The 9,197-nt window shown below is 38.8% G+C and overlaps 1 pseudogene; it reads left to right on the forward strand.

Annotated features, from left to right (window-relative positions):
* The first annotated feature begins 1,078 nt into the window (after positions 1-1,078).
* LOC137221556 (vacuolar protein-sorting-associated protein 36 pseudogene) lies at positions 1,079-1,902 on the forward strand (annotated as a pseudogene).
* Positions 1,903-9,197: the final 7,295 nt, after the last annotated feature.

Genomic DNA, 9,197 nt, shown 5'->3' on the forward strand with positions numbered 1-9,197 from the left:
AAGAAAACTGAAGATGATTTAAAGAAATGGAAAGATGTCCCATGCTTCGGGGTTGGAAGAATTCATGCTGTTAAAATGGCCATACTTCCCAAAGCAGTCTGCAGATTTAATGCGATCCCCATCAAATTATCCATAACATTTTTCACAGAACTGAGCAAATAATCTTAAAAGTTATATGGAACAACAAAAGACTCAGGGGCTTCCCTGGTGGCGCAGTGGTTGAGAGTCCGCCTGCCGATGCAGGGGACACGGGTTCGTGCCCTGGTCTGGGAAGATCCCACATGCCGCGGAGCAGCTAGGCCTGTGAGCCATGGCTGCTGAGCCTGCGCGTCCGGAGCCTGTGCGCTACAGCGGGAGAAGCCACAGCAGCGAGAGGCCCGCGTACTGCAAAAACAAACAAACAAACAAACAACAACAACAAAAAACAACAAAAGACTCAGAATTGCCAAAGCAATCCTGAGGAAAAAGAACAAAGCTGGAGGCATAACCCTTCCAGACTTCAGACAATACTGCAAAGCTACAGTAATCAAAACAGCATGGTACTGGCACAAAAAGAGACATATGCATCAGTGGAACAGAATAGAGACCCCAGAAATAAACCCACACACTTATGGTCAATTAATCTTCGACAAAGGAGGCAAGAATATGCAATGGAGAAAAGACAGTCTCTTCAGCAAGTGGTGTGGGGAAAGCTGGACAGCCACAGGGAAATCAATGAAGTTAGAACACACCCTCACACCATACACAAAAATAAACTCAAAATGGCTTAAAGACTAAGACATGGCCCCATAAAACTCCTGGAAGAAAACAGGCAAAACATTCTCTGACATAAATCATAGCCATGTTTTCTTAGGTCAGTCTCCCAAGGCAATAGAAATAAAAGCAAAAATAAACAAACGGGACTTAATCAAACTTATAAGCTTTTGCACAGAAAAGGAAACCATAAACAAAAAAAAAGGTAACCTACGGACTGTGAGAAAATATTTGTGAATGATGTAACTGACAAAGGCTTAATTTCCAAAATATACGAACAGTTTGTACAACTCAATAACAAAAAAACAAATAACCCAATCAAAAAATGAGCAGAAGATCTAAAAAGACATTTGAGATTGAGTTTTACAGGCATTTATCAGAGGAAGTGACACAGAGAAGGTGGGAGAATATGCCAGTTTCCCAGTCGTTACAAGCAAATAGAGGACCCCAGCCAGGAAGAATAAGGGCTGTAGGAATTGTAGGTATTGAAAAGAAACTGGAAGAAAAAAGAAAAGAAACTGACAAACATTTCTGAGGCCTTCGGAGACCTCAGTAAGCTAATGGTCAAGGCTAAGGGAATTGGTGGTGTTATCAAAATCCATCGCTAATAAGATTAAAGAGAAGCAAGGTGACATCACAGATGATGAGACCATCAGGTTTAAATCCTATTTACTGAGCATGGGAATAGCTAACCCGGTTACCAGGGAAACGTACGGCTCAGGCACACAGTACCACATGCAGCTGGCCAAACAGCTGGCTGGAATATTGCAGGCGCCTTTGGAGGAACGAGGGGGAATAAATGTCACTCACAGAGGTGTACTGTTTAGTAAACCGAGCTTGAGGAATGGAATTGCTCTCACCAGAAGATTTAGTGAATGCATGCAAGATGCTGGAAGCCCTGAAATTACCTCTCGGCCTCCATGTGTTTGACAGCGGTGTCATGGTAATTGAACTTCAGTCCCACAAGGAGGAGTAAATGGTGGCCTCAGCCTTGGAGACGGTTTCAGAAAAGGGGTCTCTAACATCAGAAGAGTTTGCTAAGCCTGTGGGAATGTCTGTCCTCCTGGCTAAAGAAAGGTTGCTTCTTGCTGAGATGATTCAGTGGAAGGCTTGTAGTTTTACCCAAATTTAATTATGACACAGAGCTAAGAGTTTTGTATTTGAAATAACTTGTTACCGGTATACTTGCCTCATACAGAAGTTGTATGACATCGAGCTAAGGGTAAACCCTGATACACAGAATTTACTGGAACTTCGCAATATAATATAAAACGCTTTTCATTTCTATGTAAATATTATGATCCAGGAAGCCTATTTAGGATAAGTATAGGAAAATATAGAAAGATGAATGCCAATATGAATTTGAAATCATGCTACAGTTGTATAGAAACCCTCAGAGTTTAACTTGAAATATGGTGGATTTTAACTTGATCTTCAAATCTGACCATTTTTTAAAGAAGAGGATTTAGTTCATGGGGGAAAAAAGAGAAAAGTTACATGTTTGAACAGGTTTGATTATTTTGGTGTGATGAAAATTCACCTGAATTATAAATGAGGTTTTCCTCTGCATTTAGTGTGCACATTTTGGGGAATTTTCATGCAATAACTTATACCTACAGTGTAGTTTAAGAACCTGACAACACTGGAGCAAACTATCCAACTGCAGGATATCATCTGAGGCTCTCCTTAAGGGCTTTTAGAAGCAGCCATAGGCTTGTCTTCAGCAGACCAAATAAAGCACCTTAAAAAGAGAGAGAGGGCCTCCCTGGTGGCACAGTGGTTAAGAATCTGCCTGCCAATGCAGAGGACACGGGTTCAAGCCCTGGTCTGGGAAGGTCCCACATGCTGTGGAGCAACTAAGCCCATGTGCCACAACTACTGAGCCTGTGTACCACAACTACTGAAGCCTGCGTGTCCCAACTACTGAAGCCTGCACGCCTAGCGCAGTTGTGCTCCCCAACAAGAGAAGCCACCACAATGAAGCCCATGCACCGCAAGGAAGAGTAGCCCCCACTTGCCGCAACTAGAGAAAGCCTGCACACAGCAATGAAGGCCCAACGCAGCCATAAATAAATAAATATTTTTTAAAAAGATACAATTTTATCTGACATATATATATATATATATATATATATATATAATCTGACTAGTTTTTTTTTTTAAGTGATGATTTCATGACTGGCATTTAAAGAATGCAACTATGTCATTTTGTTTTAAAAATGCTATGGATTTTGAAAGTGAATTAAAGAGCTACATAGACATGCCCAGAGATATGGTTACAGATTTGGGAAGTAGACCCTTCAGGATTTCCCTAGGATTGTTTTGTGGGTAGAGAGACAAGGAGAACCTTTAACACGCTCTACAGGAACCTTGGTGCTCTTGTACCTCAGAGTCAAGGATGGAAAATAGAGAGTGGGAACATAATATGTCTCCTTTTCCTTCCCTAAAGAAGGAGTTTCAGTGCTGAACTTTTAAAATCTTTCTATCATATTCTAGCAATATTTTTTTCCTTTACCCCACACATTATAAGTTGTGTGGAGAAACTATCTCGCTAAAAGGTATTACTGAGATAACAGAAACAGGCTAATATATTGAATCTAGATTGCTTGAGCTTTCCAGTGGACTGCCTGACTTTGTTACTGCCACACAGCGTACGGTACGTTGGCATTACCTCAAACTCAGGGACCCCACAGAGACAGAAGGAGAACCCCTTTCTAAGACTGAGTTGGCAGTGGAAGGTAGTGATGGGTTTTGGCCAAGCTTCTAGAAGGGATAGTATCTGTACTTAGAGAACCTCTGAGACCGGGAGGCAGGGATACCCAGGCTCAGACCCTGGGATCCGTGAGACGTCCTCGCTAAGAGGTGGAGGGCCACTGCCAATGCCCTTTGGGGAAGGTCCAGGGATCCTCAGCTGCAGACCCAGGGAATCCCTCCAAGTGCAGCCAGAGTCAGTCCCTGATCCCTGCGTGAACCCTGTCGCTGCTTCACATCCTCCAGTGTCATGGGAATGTTGTGGCCGAGGCATCCTGCCTTAGTCTTAGTTTTCCGAACCGCTCACTGATTCCACGTTGTGAGCACATATCCTGTAATTCCCCCATTGCTCAGCCTCAGGTTTGTTTGGGGGGGAATTCGGTGTCTGGCTGCCCAAGTCTTTGGGGCCATTGTGTACGGTTGCTTGTATATCACTCCTCTCTCTGGGATGCAGACACTCTCCCACTGCCCTGGCAAACTTGTATGTGTACAGACACACACACACACGCACACACACACATACCCCTCATCTAGCTAAGGTTTTTTAAAACTACACAGATAAATAATGTGTTTCACTAGTTGGAATGAGCTGCAACTAAGATTGTTTGAGCTACTGGGTCTGGCTCCAATGGTCTGGATTCATTATGGCAAACTCCTGTAATTCAGAATATTTCTTTACACTAGTGTGACAACACATTAACAAACATGGGGCAGAGTCTGAATTGTAAAAGTGAACTAAAGAGGAAGAGAAGTGACATGGATGTATTTTGCAAATGTCACATTAGTTAAAACACAGGTACGACTGATTTTATTGTTTTAAAGTGGGCATTCTTCAGTTTCCAGACCTCAGTGTGTATATTTTTATCCTTTTTTTTTTCTTTGTTTTTACCAAATAAGGTGTCATTTTGGTCCTTTTTGGTAGAGGTTATGTTTAAATACAACCAATCAGGCCCTAAGTGCAAAAAAGTTCTGTCTTGGTGCTAATCAGTGTTATAGTATTATTTTTGCTTTTCTAACTTTGCTCTTAGGAGCATAAATCTGTTTGTAGCTTTATGGTAATGGAATATTTCTAGTCACATACTGTCAAATTTTTTTTTACATTGTACAAGAATGTTTTCAGTGTTAAATGATTGGTATTAATGTATACCAATCACTTTGCCAATACTGCAAAATTTAAAAATGATTTTTTCTTAACTAGGTGTTCTTTTTAAATACTCTGAAAAATTGATTACAATGATAACCCTTTAGTCAGAATAAGCCCATGTGTTAAGATTTTTTCTTTTAGATTTTATAATCAGGAGTTGATTATAAATATTTATGACCTCAAGCTCTTACTATTTTAGTTGTTTTAAAACAATGGGAAATGGCTCACAAACTGTTTTAAAATTCTTGACATGAATTCCACTGTTGATTGACTGTGTATGTTTATGTGAATGTACTATCTCTTGTTCCCTGTTACCAGACTAAACCGACAGCCACGGATTTATCATGCTGTCACTCTCATGCTCAAATACTTAAAATGGTTCTCCTTTGCCCAACAGTCTCAGAGTTTCCACTGTGGTACAATACAGTCACAGCTCAGAAGGTGGGTGGGTTTTTAGGGCTGTGCTAAGGATGGAATCAAGCATGCTCAAAATGGTCCTTGGAAATCTCTATAATCTTACAATTCAAATGCCTGTAGAGTTATACATGGGTATGAATATTTTATGAATATAGTAAGTAGAATATATAATAAAAAACTACATATTAACAGTAGACTTTTGTAGTACCAATAATTAAACTATTTAAATGTGTTTTTTTCATTTTGCTGATAGGTATGGTTGAATTTATGTAAATTTATTGCTAATCCCATCCCTTATGATAGATCTTAAATTTAAGCTCCACAGGAGCAGAGATTTTTATCTGCTTTGTTCACGGATGTGTCCTCAGAGCCTTGAGTAAGGCCTGGCACACAGTAAGCATTCAATAAATGGCTACCGAATGAAAGACAAAAAAAAAAAAAATTGTTAGATAGCCTCATCCACCAGACGGGAGACAGCAGAAGCAAGAAGAACTACAATCCTGCAGCCTGTGGAACAAAAACCACATTCACAGAAAGATAGACAAGATGAAAAGGCAGAGGGCTAGGTACCAGATGAAAGAACAAGATAAAACCCCAGAAAACCAACTAAATGAAGTGGAGATAGGCAAACTTCCAGAAAAAGAATTCAGAATAATGATAGCGAAGATGATCCAGGACCTCGGAAAAAGAATGAAGGCAAAGATCGAGAAGATGCAAGAAATGTTTAACAAAGACCTAGAAGAATTAAAGAACAAACAAACAGAGATGAACAATACAATAACTGAAATGAAAACGACACTAGAAGGAATCAACAGCAGAATAACTGAGGCAGAAGAACGGATAAGTGACCTGGAAGACACAATGGTGGAATTCACTGCTGTGGAACAGACTAAAGAAAAAGGAATGAAAATAAATGAAGACAGCCTAAGAGACCTCCAGGACAACATTAAACACAACAACATTCGCATGATAGGGGTCCCAGAAGGAGAAGAGAGAGAGAAAGGACCAGAGAAAATATCCGAAGAGATTATAGTCAAAAATTCCCTAACATGGGAAAGGAAATAGCCACCCAAGTCCAGGAAGTGCAGCGAGTCCCATACAGGATAAACCCAAGGAGAAACATGCCAAGACACATAGTAATCAAATTGGCAAAAATTACAGACAAACAAAAATTATTGAAAGAGCAAGGGAAAAACGACAAATAACATACAAGGGAACTCCCATCAGGTTAACAGCTGATTTCTCAGCAGAAACGCTACAAGCCAGAAGGGAGTGGCATGATATACTTAAAGTGAAGAAAGGGAAGGACCTACAACCAAGATTACTCTACCTGGCAAGGATCTCATTCAGATTCAATGGAGAAATCAAAAGCTTTACAGACAAGCAAAAGCTAAGAGAATTCAGCACCACCAAACCAGCTCTAAAACAAATACTAAAGGAACTTCTCTAAGTGGGAAACACAAGAGAAGAAAAGGACCTACAAAAACAAACCCAAAATAATTAAGAAAATGGTCATAGGAACATACCTCTTGATAATTACCTTAAACGTGAATGGATTAAATGCTCCAAACAAAAGACACAGGCTTGCTGAATGGATACGAAAACAAGACCCATCTATATGCTGTCTACAAGAGACCCACTTCATACCTAGGGACACATACAGACTGAAAGTGAGGGGATGGAAAAAGATATTCCATGCAAATGCAAATCAAAAGAAAGCTGGAGTAGCAATACTCGTATCAGATAAAATAGACTTTAAAATAAAGAATGTTACAAGAGACAAGGAAGGACACTACATAATGATCAAGGGATCATTCCAAGAAGAAGATACAACAATTATAAATATCTATGCACCCAACATAGGAGCACCTCAATACATAAGGCAACTGCTAACAGCTATAAAAGAGGAAATCGACAGTAACACAATAATAGTGGGGGACTTTAACACCTCACTTACACCAATGGACAGATCATCCAAAATGAAAATAAATAAGGAAACAGAAGCTTTAAAATGACACAATAGATCAGACAGATTTAATTGATATTTATAGGACATTCCATCCAAACACAGCAGATTACACTTTCTTCTTAAGTGCGCACGGAACATTCTCCAGGATAGATCACATCTTGGGTCACAAATCAAGCCTCAGTAAATTTAAGAAAATTGAAATCATATCAAGCATCTTTTCTGACCACAACGCTATGAGATTAGAAATGAATTACAGGGGAAAAAACGTGAAAAACAAAACACATGGAGACTAAACAATAGGTTACTAAATAACCAAGAGATCACTGAAGAAATCAAAGAGGAAATCAAAACATACCTAGAGACAAATAACAATGAAAACACGACGATCCAAAACCTATGGGATGCAGCAAAAGCAGTTCTAAGAAGGAAGTTTATAGCTATACAAGCCTACCTCAAGAAACAACAAAAATCGCAAATAAACAATCAAATATTACACCTAAAGGAACTAGAGAAAGAAGAACAAACAAAACTCAAAGTTAGCAGCAGGAATGAAATCATTAAGATCAGAGCAGAAATAAATGAAATAGAAACAAAGAAAACAGTAGCAAAGATCAATAAAACTAAAAACTGGTTCTTTGAGAAGATAAACAAAATTGATAAACCATTAGCCAGACTCATCAAGAAAAAGAGGGAGAGGACTCAAATCAATAAAAGTAGAAATGAAAAAGGAGAAGTTAAAACAGACACCGCAGAAATACAAAGCATCCTAAGAGACTACTACAAGCAACTCTATGCCAATAAAATGGACAACCTGGAAGAAATGGACAAATTCTTAGAAAGGTATAAGCTTCCAAGACTGAACCAGGGAAAAAACAGAAAATAAGAACAGACCAATCACAAGTAATGAAATTGAAACTGTGATTAAAAATCTTCCAACAAACAAAAGTCCAGGATCAGATGGCTTCACAGGTGAATTCTATCAAACATTTAGAGAAGAGCTAATACCCATCCTTCTCAAACTCTTCGAAAACATTGCAGAGGCAGGAACACTCCCAAACTCATTCTACGAGGACACCATCACCCTGATACCAAAACCAGACAAAGATACTACAAAAAAAGAAAATTACAGACCAATATCACTGAGGCATATAGATACAAAAATCCTCAACAAAATACTATCAAACAGAATCCAACAACACATTAAAAGGATCATACACCATGATCAAGTGGGATTTATCCCAGGGATGCAAGGATTCTTCAATGTGATACAAATCAATCAATGTGATACACCATATTAACAAATTGAAGAATAAAAACCATATGATCATCTCAATAGATGCAGAAAAAGCTTTTGACAAAATTCAACACCCATTTATGATAAAAACTCTCCAGAAAGTGGGCATAGAGGGAACCTACCTCAACATAATAATGGCCATATATGACAAACCCATAGCAAACATCATTCTCAATGGTGAAAAACTGAAAGAATTTCCTCTAAGATCAGGAACGAGACAGGGATGTCCACTCTCACCCCTATTATTCAACATAGTTTTGGAAGTCCCAGCCATGGAAATCAGAGAAGAAAAAGAAATAAAAGGAATAAAAATTGGAAAAGAAGTAGTAAAACTGTCACTGTTTGCAGATGACATGATACTAAACATAGAGAATCCTAAAAATGCCACCAGAAAACTACTAGAGCTAATCAATGAATTTGGTAAAGTAGCAGGATACAAAATTAATGCACAGAAATCTCTGGCATTCCTATACACTAATGATGAAAAATCTGAAAGTGAAATTGTGGAAACACTCCCATTTACCATTGCAACAAAAAGAATAAAATACCTAGGAATAAACCTACCTAGGGAGACAAAAGACCTGTATGCAGAAAACTATAAGACACTGATGAAAGAAATTAAAGATGATACAAACAGATGGAGAGATATACCATGTTCTTGGATTGAAAGAATCAATATTGTGAAAATGACTCTACTACCCAAAGCAATCTACAGATTCAATGCAATCCCCATCAAATGACCAAAGCCATTTTTTACGGAACTAGAACAAATCATCTTAAAATTTGTATGGAGACACAAAAGACCCTGAATAGCCAAAGAAGTCTTGAGGGAAAAAAAACAGAGATGGAGGAATCAGACTCCCTGACTT

Source organism: Pseudorca crassidens, chromosome 1 (genome assembly GCF_039906515.1).
Source record: "Pseudorca crassidens isolate mPseCra1 chromosome 1, mPseCra1.hap1, whole genome shotgun sequence".
In the NCBI taxonomy this organism is placed as follows: Eukaryota; Metazoa; Chordata; class Mammalia; order Artiodactyla; family Delphinidae; genus Pseudorca; species Pseudorca crassidens.